Source organism: Schistocerca nitens, chromosome 4, assembly GCF_023898315.1.
Source record: "Schistocerca nitens isolate TAMUIC-IGC-003100 chromosome 4, iqSchNite1.1, whole genome shotgun sequence".
NCBI classification, from domain to species: domain Eukaryota; kingdom Metazoa; phylum Arthropoda; class Insecta; order Orthoptera; family Acrididae; genus Schistocerca; species Schistocerca nitens.
The window spans coordinates 755,733,802-755,748,848 of record NC_064617.1 but is presented as its reverse complement, the minus strand read 5'-3'; the positions used below and the strand labels follow the sequence as shown (position 1 = coordinate 755,748,848).

General features: G+C 42.5%; 1 long non-coding RNA gene across 2 annotated transcripts in view; it reads right to left on the bottom strand.

Annotated features, from left to right (window-relative positions):
• Positions 1–15,047, bottom strand: part of LOC126253047 (uncharacterized) — a 153,677-nt gene that overhangs the window by 37,804 nt on the left and 100,826 nt on the right. For both annotated transcript variants that reach the window (XR_007545887.1, XR_007545888.1), the window contains exon 2: positions 5,731–5,806. This is a non-coding gene — a long non-coding RNA (uncharacterized LOC126253047). The remainder of the gene's footprint in view (positions 1–5,730; positions 5,807–15,047) is intronic.

Below are 15,047 nucleotides of genomic sequence, written 5' to 3'. Positions count from 1 at the left end.
GATGAAATATATATGAGGTTGGGTTTTTTCCTAGAACGATTCTGTCTATGTGTACTTGGCGTGCAGCACCAGTGACCTGTGGCGGGAATGATTCATGTTTCCCATTAGTGGTAGGAGTCGTCCGAATGGAGAAGCCTGTTGGAGTGTAGGAATGTAGCTGATATAACCGTGTTGTTCTCTAGATGGGTGAATAGCGAACTAATACTTAGTATGTGTTGGATAACTTTCGTGATCGAGTGGAAATCTGACAAGATTCAATATGGACATGTGTTTGCACTGGACCGTTATTCCCTCCCATGTAAATTGTTTGGTCGACTGCTTCTGCACGCGCGACTGCTACGGTCGCAGGTTCGAATCCTGCCTCGGGCATGGATGTGTGTGATGTCCTTAGGTTAGTTAGGTTTAAGTAGTTCTAAGTTCTAGGGGTCTGATGACCACAGATGTTAAGTCCCATAGTGCTCAGAGCCATTTGAACCATTTTTGCTTCTGCACATTTCGCGCTTTCATTTAGCATCTATCAGGTGAAAGATGGGTGGAAGACGCATTTGCTGGTTCTCTAGACATAAGCAACACCTTAGCTGACTTTGTAAATAATAGGTAATCGAAAGTGGAAATATCAGTTTCCTCTATTTTTTTTTTTTTTTCCGAGTTCTCAAGTAAAGGTCTTCGCAGACGAGATAAGTTCCTAGTTACTCAGTGGTTTACAGCACGCCCCACCTCTCTAAAGTTTCAGGTTTCTAGAGAAATAATTTCCAGTCTATTTCTTCAGAGGTGTGTTGCGCGATCGATTGGTAGGACACTGCTGTGCGCTTGATATCGAGATGTATCGCGTAAATTGTATAATTTTATGGCAAACCATGTGGAAATATAATGTGTTCTTGTAATCCCAGAGTCTGAAGATGTGCGTAGAAAAGCAATGAAGCAAGCAGGTCATGTCCAGAAACGGTAAAGCATTTGTGCCGAAGGGAAATGAGCTCATCTTTGCACAACAGTTCTGTGAGTGACTTTCATCCATTGAGGGTGCTCTGATCATTCGTTGGGATTGGATGACTACCAGACCTCGCAGGAAATATCTACTGCTGCAAGGAGTACATAAGGTGCTGTCTGTATTCACCCTCAGTGGGAGAGCAGTGTAATTGAGTAATAGTCTTTCCGTATTATACGATACACAGGGGCACTTTGCAGGGTTTAATTGTTGGTGCAATATGGTGGTCTGTGTAAAATAGTTTTTTGGCACTGAAAGTCTTGTCTCCAGAAAACAATGGCGGACGGTGCTCCCACACCAGCAGCAGTTTGGTGGGTAAATTCAGTGACGAATGGGCTGTCTCGTTATGATTGCAGTCAAACATATCTCTATAGCGCGACCCATGACATCAGCATAACACTGTAAATCTTTTAGCTGCTGTGCAAACATCTCTCTTGGCGCTGGTCCCCCACCACAGCTATGCTTCATCGTGTCAGCAATGGTGCATGGGTGAACATGTATTTCGACAGGATTGTCTGACTTGTCAAGTATGAAAGGGATGCTGCCACCTCGTGCTTGCGGGACCCAAACGTGGACCTGTGCGTGGCTTGGCAGCTGTGTCATCAGTTCGCGGGGGCTGCTGGTGCATCCTGACTTCTGGGAACATGTGCAGCAGCATCCTGTGAGGTCCAGTGGACAGGGGGTGGCGGACGGTGTGTGCATGCATTGGAGCCTTTCTTTTATGAGTTGTTTGCTTGCCTGTTGCATTATTTTGTGAGCAGGTCTGTAGGCTGTGGTATGCGTTATTTGGACAGTCTACGAGTAGTGAGCGTGTCTGCCGAGCATTTTACATGCATTATTTTGATAATTTAGTTGTCGTTTACATGTCAGCACATCAGTGTATTGCATTATTTACGAATAGTTTGCAGGTCTGCACACTGTATATTGTGACCCCAAGCACATCAGATTGAGTGTTTTGTATCAGTGTAATAAATATACTATGTCAAACCTGTCCCTAAATAAATTGTTCCAAAAATAAATAAAGTACACTCCTTCCTCTCTCCAGCAGCCCAGAACAGGCCAAGTCCTTTTCCCGCCATTTTTCTCCCTCCAGACCGCCATCTTGAATTACATCACAGGAGGGGCGACGGTGCCCTCTGCTGGCAGTACTGTGTACTAGGCCAGTTGGACTCTGGACCTCGTGGCGAACACACTGGATGGAGGTACTGTCTCTAATTGTTAAAAAAAGAATGCATCCAAAATAAAGACTTACGTCCATCCTATCCAGCACAGGCTGAGTCCTTTTCCTGCCAATTCCTAGGAAGAGGTGGCGGTCAGGTGACTTACATTAATGGAGGTAGGAGGTAGCCCAAGTGCCCTTTTTTCCCACCATTTTCTTAGGTTAGTGGAGGTTGCTGTGGTATGTTGCATTGTCCTGATGGAATTTGAACTTCCCGCGAGGAGGACGTGGCAGGGGGCTGCAGCACTTTTCCACCAAAAGACGCATCTTGGATAACTATACTCACGTCAACAGCTGACATGGCCTTGATCTTGGATGACATCATGGACTGTTGCCTAGTCTACAAGCCGCCATCTTGGATGACATCATAGCCGCCATCTTGAATAAGTTTGGCAACAATGGAGAGTGGGGCCATACATACTTTGTCCCACTACTTACACACTACCACAACTGATGGAAAAAAATGTGTCACAGTTCTAATAACACTTCGAAATTGTCGTGAAAAAAACCAGCACTCGTAGTGAACGGGTCATAATGCAACACATGTACTGGGGAAAATCGTCGTCCTAAAAGACTGCAGAGGGGCGGTATTTGAATGTGCATCTCCTCGATGTGCAGGGTACACCTGTGGAGGTGACCTGACACAGACTATACAGGCCCCGAAGGCCTTCTATAGGCCTCTCGTTCCAGGATGGTAAACACTTTTATTTAACGTCAACATCTCTTTCTTCCAATCTGTTGAACGTGTTTCTCTGAAAGGCCAGAGCCCTCTGGAACAACCACGAAATTCCAGGGACGCCAACACAACAGAGTGCAACTTGTTCATCTAAAATATAGCTACAGAGCCCCCACACACAGTCCCCTCGACAGAGAGTGGCTGTGTCCGGCGACCACTCACAGCAGAAGCAGTAGCATAACCCCACCCATCCAGAGAATGCTCCAGATGGCTATTTCAAAAGTCAGTTGCTTGTGAAACAGAATCGCGCCAATAATAAATGTCCTCTTTCCATGAAAACAGGCAAAGTCCATTTTATTTTAGTTTTATGAACAAAATTGGTATAGTTTTCGCATCCAACTACAGTCACATATCATTTTTTGTGACGTCCAATGAAGTCCACCGCCATCGATCACAAATGATCAGCAGTGACATGTCCACCACCATGTGTAAAATCAGGAGAGAAAAAAAAAAAAACTTCGACTATTTTGCTGCGAAAATTACCGATCACCGCAGAATGTCCTCGTTATCTCGAAATAGTCATCGGAGTAAAGAAAAAGCGAGAATTTAAACTACAAAGAAATAAAATCTATATTAAGCAATTTCTTTCAGTTTGTTGAACAAATTACACGACCTGAGAGCGTCTCTCGCTTTCAGTATTTGTACATAAACTGTCATGCACGTGTGTATTACAAACATTTCAGACAATCTTTCACGCTAATGGTTCACATTTCGGAAAGAAAAACACATTCATTTTACGTTTCACAACAACAATCTATAATTCAAGAGAACGTTGCTGTTTTGTACACTATGATGGGTCCCCTTTTACCAATGCAATGCTATATCATACTAGCGTTTACGAAACAAATCGAGAGATCCTGTCTCTCACTGTGTAGGTGGGAGTTTGAAATTTCAAATAAAAGGTACGGCCGCAACGAAAAAAAAAGTAAAAGAAAAAGTAACGCCAAGAATCATTCCGTGGTACCCTAGCCATCTCCTCTGCCCACCAGGCGGCACGTCAATGATATCAGTTTGATAGGTTAATCAATTAAACTGATCATGAGAGTCATATTGAATGGTGAGTAATTTTTTTTTTTTTTCAGTAGTTGGATTACACTCATCAGGTAGGTCAAATGGGAACGCTATTGAGAACTGACATTTGAAGCTGACTGCAGAGGGATTCTACAGCCCACACCATACATTTCGTGTAAGGACTGCACTATTAGGAACACGATCGTAGCGGGTATGTTACAGTCACCCTGCATACAAAAATGCGATCTTTAGTTTACAGGCACGCTCACGAGTCCCTGATAGCGTTACGCTTTCGTGTAGAAATGAATCTGTGATTTGGAGCCGGCCGTTGTGGCCGAGCGGTTCTAGGTGCTTCAGTCTGGATCCGCGCGAACTCTACGGTCGCAGGTTCGAATCCTGCATCAGGCATGGATGTGTGTGATGTTCTTAGGTTAGTTAGGTTTAAGTTGTTGTAAGTTCTAGGGGACTATGACCTCAGACGTCAAGTCCCATAGTGCTCAGAGCCATTTGAACCATTTTGTGATTTGGAATCATGAAACAAATAAAGTTGATTTCGGGCATTGCCTATACATGGCGATCCAATGAAATATGCAGGTATTGGTTTATTGGAGCAGGTGGTTCGTGATCGAAGTTGCCTCTACAGACTGATTTAAGGTTTCATCACCTGTACTGAAAAGAGATCCTTGTCAGCTGCTGCTAAACCAACATAACACGTTTCGATCCTCTGGCTTTCTCAGAAAGCTGAACATTGCTTAGCATAAACTATGCAGCTACCGCAATACAGGGTGGTAGAAATAAAACACAAAGGCAATGTTTCTCTTTGACAAAAATGTGGATGACATCGCAGCGGTGCCAATAGCTATCTGAAAGTGATGACCTATACAATTAATCTCATCTTCCACAGCGATGGGGTAGTGTTGTCTGGTGTTACACCAAGGCCCGCTCAAACGAATGTTGTTAAACACAAGTGTCTGGACATGACGTGATATGGACACCGAACACAACGTGCACCATATTGTCAGTCAAGTGCTGTAACTACCATGGCACAGACAGTAGCTCCAAACCAGAACAGTATAAATGGCATTCAGATCAGACGAATTCGATGGTTAAGGGGTGTTCATGAAACAAAAGTCAATTACATGGTTAATGATCAATGTGTGTGGGTTGATGGATATCTAAAATGTATTGAAAAGCGCTAAAGCGTCGTTTACTAACTTCGACTGGAACCAGCATGCTCATGTACTATACCAGATTGACACAATTCATTACATCAACATGACACTGTACTCCTACTGAAATAGGAGCAACGAACTTACTCAGCCTAAGGATTGTTACTGATTTGTGTGACTGTTGGGCTTGCTAAGCGCTATACCATCTACTGCACTCCCCCGACTTAAGCCCTCGTGAGTTCAATTCGATTTCTAAACTGAAGGAAACAATTCACAGCATTCGCTTCAGAACTGCTACAATTTCGTTGGGCAAAAAGACCACTCCACTGGAACTTTCAACACAACTGTCACTGCTAAGAGTATCCTACGACTTCCACATCGCTGGCAACAGGTTATACACAATGCTGGTGACTACTTAGAAGGTCAGTAAAACTTTGAAACACACATCTATTTTGTACGAGCTGTAAATAAATAGTTGTCACTATTAAAGTTCCAACTCTCGTATATAAAAATATAGTCCTTTTACTCTATATTCATTACTTCATACAGCAGTACTACACAGTCATCATCATCACGTGCTTTTTCATACTCCTCAGGGAGTAAGTACTACCTTGGGGGTGGTGGTGGTGGTGGGTTCTGCGGTGACAGCGCCGGTGACAGTGAAGCTGGGCTGTCCGGTATAGCTTCTGAAACAAAAATCAATAATTAAATAAATAAATAACATGAAAATAGAATTAAATTAGTTCTATGCCTCACATAGACACAGCATCAGTTATGCACCGAAATCCTCCACGAATTTTCTGTGTATTAGCAGACCCTGTCATATGTACCTCGCCATTTCGAGTCAGACAATATCCTTTTTGTAATGAACCTCGCTTGTAGTTATCCGTACTTATAACTGCAAGGAGCACTAAACATTATCACAAAAAAATGGTTCAAATGGCTCTGAGCACTATGGGACTCAACATCTTAGGTCATAAGTCCCCTAGAACTTAGAACTACTTAAACCTAACTAACCTAAGGACATAACACACACCCATGCCCGAGGCAGGATTCGAACCTGTGACCGTAGCAGTCCCGCGGTTCCGGACTGCAGCGCCAGAACCGCTAGACCACCGCGGCCGGCATATTATCACATTTAAGCTGTATATTTAGGAATCAAATATCGTCGACATAAATGAAAATCGAGGATGATGTATAATTTGATTGGTATCTGCTGTCTGTAAGCTGTAGGGAAAAGAATGATCGAATCAAGCACGTTTAATAGATTGAATCGAGGTCTCATAAGCCATTAGATGGCTAGCAAAATATTAATGCACGAATAACGGCCACCGTCACACCTTAACAAAAGATCTGGCAGGGGACCAAGAAAATTCAGGCCACCTGTAAAATCGGTAAGCGAGTCTAAGGTAACAAACGGGGGTGGCTACGCTTTCAACTACCTCGTTTTAACTACTTTTCAAGGTCAGCCAACCACCCACTTCCACATCTGAAATACACGCACATAGATCGTTGTATTCAGGAAATGTCTTACGACTTTTGGTAGGTTAGCGAATAAGAAAGGTAAATATTCTCGTACAAAATATTTATTAACTTTTGCATGTATATATACACACACAGAAAACAACTCTTTCGTTATTTTTGTTAGGTGTAGTTTTAATGTTGTCCAATTTAATTTTAACTTATAACTTAAATCCATATCTGAATCCTCTATTTCTTTCTCCAACCAGTAATGTGACAAATACAGAGAAGGTATAATCACGAATTTTAATACATATCTAATTTTCTTCCTGTTAAGTGCTTGTTTTATGGCATTAACTATTAGCTCAGTTCCTTCCTGCAGTTCTTCTAGGCGAGAGCATTCGGGGATTTTCATTTTTCCTTGTATCTCCTCCATGACGCTACTGTTAAAGCGTTCCACGTCTTTCTGTGTGTATGTCGGCCACTCTCCTGCTCCACAGTTTTGCGGGATTTCTGTACAGAACTTTAAGTTTACAACTTTTGCAAACGATTGTCCATTAAATGTAGTTCCTCCATCAAATTTAATCTCGGTAAATGGCTATTCTGTAGGCAGGTGGACAACATCCAGCTCACCACACTTAGATAGAATATAATCATCTTTTTGAAAAAGATCCAAATGAGAATAGACCTTAATAAACACATTTTTCGTGTATCCCTAAATATAGTAAACTTTCTCGATTCCATTGATTTCGGCCAGTGCTCCAACACGTGACCAGTTTCCATTGCTGTTTACTGTAAATGCCAATATTTTGTATTCCCCCTTCGTAGTCAGATTTTTCCATACGGTGTGTTTAAATCCGTGTGTAAAGCTGGCCTGCACATCTGAAATAGCTTCTTCCTTTTCCAATTGCAGCTTATATTCTTCCTTTATGGCAGTTTTCTCCATCTACTACAGTTCCCTTTTCTTCACTTCGATGTCCTCCATTTCCAGTTTTCTTTTCCGTACACTTAATAAAGTAATGCGTTTAAAGGAGTAAGTTCTTTAATGGGAAATGGTTTAAGTCTGTTTGATACATTGGCCCTTTTTATTAGGACTTGGGGTATAATATTATTCGTAGGAACCAGTCTCAATTTGGCAATATCTATATCGGACGGTATTGTGGAGAACAGTGTTCTAGGCTGAGAAAAATAAGTTTCTCCTGCTTTAACACAACACTTCTGCGTAATACGTCTATTGTCTTTGTTGGAGTCAAAGTTACGAACTTCCAGGTATTTTTACAGCTATATAATTAAAACTGTATGCAGACAGAGCATAACTTATAAGCTTTCCTCGCTCTTGAGAGTCGCGTGGGGCAGTCGCTCTCCTTCCCACGGATACCTTGCACACAAAATAACGCAATTCAGCTAGGAGTTTACAGTTGGATTGACCGTAAAATCAAATGTAGAATGTATGACCGGAAGACCACGTGACCATGGTAGATATTTAGCGCATAAAAGGAGGCATGACTGCTGCAACCGATCAGTCTTCTGTGGCAGTTGAAAGTGTCAATATGGATTCATCCAAAGTGCTTAACACGCCTCAGCTATTAGGGAGGAGGACGAGACTAAACGGCCAACGCTTTGGTTTATGGTTACTACAGGAGAACCTGGACAATTTTGTTTTGACATTGGAAACAAAAATTAAACCGAAAATGGTACGCCCCTTAGCAAGAATAATTTAAATGTGCTTACTCCTATTTTACCATTTTATGGTAGTTAAAATCTGTGATCAAGGGGACTGTCAGGAGCAGTTAGTGAAGGGGCGATCTGTAATGTTAAACAAGGAGACGTGTGGCTCATTTAACTACTGTCTACGTAGTAAATTCTCCAAGTTCGTTACTGCAAGACATGGTGTCAAGGCGAAGCTACCATTTCTCCAACATGGAAGCGACAGTGTGACAGCAAGAGGAATACTGGATAAAATCGGCAAGGAAGCAATGGAAACCATTTCGAAGAAATATAAAAATCCTGTGGCTATACCATATAAAGTACAATTAGCCGACATTAAACTGGATGTCCTAATGGAAGAGTTACCTGGAATATTGCAGCAGCTAATTGTAGAAGATTATTACCTTTCCGATTTAGGCACAGACGCAAGATTATGCCGCAATTTTTAATAAAATGCAGATCAACCCGCGACTTCTGCATGGAAGGAGACCTTCAGGAAAGCAAGACAACGATAAGACAGCTGGAATAGACTGTTAACGTGGATGAGCTCCAGTTGTAGAGCAAAGGTATACAACAAATTTATATGTCAAATCACACGTACAGGTGTAAACAAAGTTATCGGTAACCATGTTATAGATTTTATAAAGTGTCCAGACATGCGACTACGGGAAACTTTTACGTCTTCTTTGGCTAAGGAGCGTGGCATTACCAGGCTGGAGGCTACAATATACAACCACAGAATGGATCGTGTGTTCGACCCAGTGTAAAGCTGCTTAAGTGTATTAGCCAACTAACAATATTTACAATGTGTATGTACAATGTGCTCCACTCAGTGTCAATTGCGTCCATGTGGTGTCAACTGACTAATAATTTACAGAACAGTTGCTGTGTGGTCTTTAACAACGTTCCGCAATTTGTCTAATGGGGTGATAAGAACGAAAATTGGCTGGTGTGCAAGTAAATCTGCAGGCTCTCAAGACCAAGGAAAGCTTATAAGTTACGCTCTGTCTGCATAGAGTTTTAATTATCTAACTGTAAAATACTTGGAGGTTCTTAACTCTGACTCCAAAAATGACAATATAAGTATTACGCAGAAGTGTTTATGTTAAAGCAGGGGAAACTTATTTTTCTCAGCCTAGAACACTGTTCTCCACATCATCATCATCATCGTCATCATCATCATCATCATCATAAGCCAATTCAATTATTAAATGATATGGCTTCTTCGAGTCGTGGATTCAGGTAGGCTTTCAGCAGTCCTCTCCAAGTGGAACGGTCTTGGGCAGTTCTCTGCCAGGTGCTACCAGCGATCTTCTTGATATCTTTGTCCCAACTGTCCGGTGGTCTCCCTCTAGGCCCCCGATGCTCTCTCGGACTCCACTCCAGTACTAGCTTCGTCCATCTGCCGTCTTTTCTTCTCGTGACGTGGCCAGCCCACTGCCATTTCAAGGAGCCTATTGTCTCTAAGATGTCCTTAACCTTCGTCACAGACCGGATGTCATCTGCCCCTTTCCTATCATTTCTTGTATAGTCCAGCATTCATCTTTCCATGGCTCTCTGTGCTGTCCTAAGTTTCCCTTTTGTAAATGAGTTCAGTGTCCATGTCTCGCAACCATACGTAGCACAGGAAGAATGCATTGATCAAATAATGGTTTCGTCAGATTTACTGGCATTTTTGATCTGAATACTGTTGAATTCCTCCCAAATGCTTTGCAGCCAAGCTTGATGCGCTGATAGATTTCTGATCTTATATCTCCCTTCATATTTATAATCTGGCCAAGGTAGATTTAATCACTGACCTCTTCTAATGGACTGTCCTTGACTTTCACATCTCCAGCTGTGACCCATTTGTTGGCTATTACTTTTATTTTGGAAAGGTTCATGTTCAAGCCAACCAACTGACATCCCGATGCAAGATATGTAACTACGTTGTGGAGCTCTGTGAAGTCGTTGGCCAGTAAGACATTATCATCAGCAAATCTCAAGTTGGTAAGTCTTCTTCAATTAATTCTAATTCCCTTACCTTCCCAGCTAAACTTTGACATAGCCATTTCCAGTACAGCCGAGAACAGGTTTGGCGAGATGGGGTCGCCTTGCTTGACACCCCTCATGATGCGGAATTCTTGAGTTGATTCACCGATATTAACATAAGCTGAAGAAGTTTCTTAGATATTGCTGAGCACTTCAATGTACGCTGCTCCCACTCCTTGCTCACTCAAAGCTTGGAGGACAGCTATATGGCTAACGGAGGCAAACGGCTTTTCAAAATCAACAAAGGCAATGCAGAGAGGCAGTTGGTATTCATTTGCTCTGCTTATCACTTCACTAACGGTTAGAAGGTGGTCAATAGCGCTAAAATTGCTTCGGAATCCTGCTTTTTGCATACGTTGGGCTGAGTCTAGGGTGTAACTAATTCGATTTAACAGGATCTTTGTGAAAATTTTGTACAAAATTGAGAGAAAGCTGATAGGACGATAGTTTTTTATATTGTGGATACTTCCTTTCTTGTGTATCGATATAATCTTTGCCTTGTTCCACGATAGTGGGATTGGAGCATAATGCAGGCAGGAAGAAAATACTTTTGCCAAGTGATTTATTGTTACCCCCCCCCCCCCCCTGCCAGTTTCAGGATGTCAACACGGAGCTCATCGTCACCCAGCACTGTTCCCTTCTTCATGCTACCTAGAGCACACTTAACTTCCGATGGGAGTATATCTGGAACACTAGGTACGTCATTTAATTTAATACACTCAAATTTTCCCTTGGTTTGCTATACAAATTGCTATAAAAGTCTCTGATGAACTTCAAAAGCTCCTCCTTTTCAGTGATTCGACTGTCATTTCCATCAAGTGCGATAATCTGCTTTTTACCGATTGTGAGTTTGCGTTTGGCTGACTTTAAACTCGTCTTGTTCTCTAAGCTTGCTCATAAGGTGTCTTCACTGAATTTCTGTATGTCAGCTATAATTTCTCTTCGCACTGCCTTACATAGTTCGGAATACGATACCATGTCACGATCGGTTTGGATTTTCATTTGTCTCCTCTGTCGTAAGAGGTTTTTCAGTTTTGGCACTGAATTTCTTTGGCTGCTTATTCTTTTGGCATAGGCCACCAACTTATTGTGTACTTGGAACAATCATTTCCGCCAAATCTCCATCTTTAGTTACGTGGAACTTCCTTTGCAGGACTTCTTGGAATTTCGACGAATGTTCTTCCACGTTTTTCTAGTTGGTTACACTTCTCTTCCCTTTCATAAGTTTATTCCTTTCATCTCTTACATTGAGTTCGACCCTTGCTCTCACCAGACAGTGATACTGCCAGTGTTGAACTGATTTAGCACCGATACGTCTTTTACAATCTGCGGAATGTTTGACAGAATAAAGTCTATCCTTTTTAACACTGAAATTGGGCTCCTCCAAGTACATTTTCGGTCAGGGTGCTTCTTAAAGAACGTATTCATGATTGACATATTGGTGTAATCAGTGAACTGGACTAATCTCTCACCTCTATCATTTCGGTCATCGATCCCATAGTTGCCCACCACTGTGTCACCTCGTTTCTTGGTGCCAACTTTTGCATTAAAATCGCCAATAACCAACTGGAAGTGACAATCGCTACCTTTTTTTTTTTACAGATGCTATCCAGGCTTTCATAAAAAGATTCAATTTCGTCGTCAGGTTGGTTTGAGGTGGGAGCGTATGCCTGAATAATCTGTATTTTATCCCTATTCGCCACCTTAAGGGCCATTCGAGCTATCCTGCTGGAATTTCCTTCTAAGACAGATACTCTTTCAGCGATATTCTTGTTAATTAAGAACCCAACTCCACTGCGTTTTCCTTCGGGGTCGCCTCAAAAGTAGAACAAGTTTCCAGAGTGCAAACAGAGACAGCTTCCCCTTTTCGGAGTACTTCACTTAAACCAACAATAATCCAGTTGATTTTTGTAAGCTCTTTCTCGATCTCTTCTAGTCTGTCGTTGCCTATTAGGGAGCGACAGTTATATGTACAGACTTGAAGAATCTGCATCTTCTTCTCACAATCAGCACGTCTTGGTGTTTGGAACATCAAAGTTGCTCCCAAACGGAGATCCGATTGTGAGACTATTACTCCGGAAAATTTAACATTAATGCCACACATCATGACTCAAAAGTGAGAAGCATAATCGCCACGCTTGCTTCAGAAACGGAATTTCCAGGCCGCCCCTGACGTGGGGTACAGACGCCTTTGGTAGGCCGCTTCGCTAGAGTACAGACGCTACCACGTTGCTAGTTTTGGTCCACCCCCGGTATTTCTTTTCACCGCTGCCACCCATATCTGAGAGGCTTTCCCCTATCCGCCACCTGGGGAGGCGCCCGATGGGGGACTAGCAACCCCACATGGGCTGTTCTCCGCAATACCGTCCGATATAGATATCGCCAAATTGGACCAATGTATCGAACAGACTTAAACCATTTCCTGTTAAAGAAATTACTCCTTTATGCGCAGTTAATTTACGAAGTGTACGGAGAAGAAAACTGAAAATGGAGGACATCGAAGTGAAGAAAAGGGAACTGTTGTATATGGAGTAGACAACTACCATAAAGGAAGAATATAAGCTGCAATTGGAAAAGGAAGAAGCTGTTGCAGATGTGCAGGCCAGGTTTATGCACGGATTTAAACAGACCATATGGAAAAATCTGGCTACGGAGGGGGAATACAAAATATTGGCATTTACAGTAAACAGCAATGGAAACTGGTCACGTGTTGGAGCACTGGCCGAAATCAATGGAATCGAGAAAGTTTACTATATTTAGAGATACACGAAAAATCCTTCCTCTCCCGCATATGGATAGTTCCCATGTGTTGGAGGAGGGGGGAGTGCTCTTGGGATTTCCATCCAGTAGAATCAGGATTTAAGTCCTGGAAAGGGTAATGCCATTTTTAATTTCTCATCACTTCCAAGCGCCTCTGGTGGCTTAATAGTGTTAGGGAGTGGTGCATTTGGGGTTTCCGCTCAGCAGGACCCGAGTTCGAATTCCGGAAAGGGCCCTGCCAATTTTAATTTCCTGCCAATTCCCAGGTGGGGCGAGACGTCAGCACAGCTCTGGGACAAACAAATTCCCGCCAGAATTCGAAATTCTGGCCAATACGGTAAGTTGAGGGATGGGTGGTTGGAGAGCGGGGGAAGGGTGCTGAGGCCCTCCAGTCGGCAGAGAAAAACAGGTGACGTCATCTGGGGGTGGGCGTGTCGAGGGCAAGGGTGGTGGCGTCAGCGCGGGGGTGGACGGGGTGGGTGGGGGTGATTAATTAATCAATTTAATTAATTTGCATATAAATTTTATATCAAAACTGCGCTCATAACTTCAACTCCCTACTACTATCTTAGTCCTGCTGTGGCTAACTTGTTTACGGAGACTTTTGAACAGCGGGCATTACAAACTGCCAGTAAGTGTCCAACTAGATGGTGTCGCTATGTCGAACACGTTTGTAGTATGGACATACGGAGCAGAGTTTGGATGTCTTCCTGACACATTAAAACAGCATTAATACGAAAATCCAATTAACTATGAAGACGGAGAGTAATGGGCAATTGAACTTCCTGGATGTGTCTGTGATTAAACGACGGGACGAAACGTTGGGCCATAAGGTGTATAGAAAGGCCACACATACTGATCGTTATCTGCATAAAGATTCAAACCAACACCCTAGACAAAAAAGGTGTAATAAAAACCTTGGTAGACAGGACGCACAAAATTTGTGAACCTGTTTATTTAAAAGATGAGACTGAACATCTACGGTCAACTTTCGCGAAGAAAGACTATTCTAGCAAGGATAAACATCGAGCACTTCGCTCTAGGCAGAGAATCAGGAGCAACGACGAACAACAGTCGCCAAACGGCAAGATTTTTCTTCCGTTCATTAGTAAGGTCACAGATCGTATTGGGAAAATGTTAAGCAAGTGTGGGGTGGAAACTATTTTCAGACGCATGAGAAGCATATATTTCTGTTCTTATTATTGTAGACTGTTTCTTTGACATGTAACAATTTTGTATAGGCCTAGAGTCTGTGGCATTTCCTATTCCCACAGCGAATCGTTGTGCAGAAGAGATCACCAACACACAACTAAACTTAGAAATGAAGTACTTTATTACTATAAACAACATACACCGATACAGGTGAGCGAACACAATGGGCGTTCATACCAGACTCAGTCAATGATCATCGAGTCCTCAATCAAAACACTTCTTCTCAAAATCTGTAACCAAATCTGCCCCTTCCGCCGGGGGTTCGAGTCCTCCCTCAGGCATGGGTGTGTGTGTTGTCCTTAGCATAAGTTAGTTTCAGTAGAGTGTAAGTCTAGGGACCGGTGACCTCAGCAGTTTGGTCCCTTAGGAATTCACACACATTTCAACATTTGTAACCACATGTTCGAAATTGGTGGTTGCCACAATTCTAAAGATTCGCCTATTTTTACACTTCACTCGACTTTGAAATACCCGAACATTTTTGTAAATGTAATTACTTTTGCTCCAAATTCGAATGTGTAGAACACGCTTGCCGTTTGTGGTTCACATGCAGCAACAATTGTGGAATTGGTTTCTTTTGTGTTTAGGAAGCTGTTACTTTATTAAACTTCCTGGCAGATTAAAACTGTGCCGGATCGAGATTCGAAATCGGGACCTTTGCCTATCGTGGGCAAGTGCTCTGCCATCATTGTTTTTGACGTTTTTCTCATCACGTCTGTGTGGTTTTCTCTTCCGCTACAGATGTGGTGGCTTATG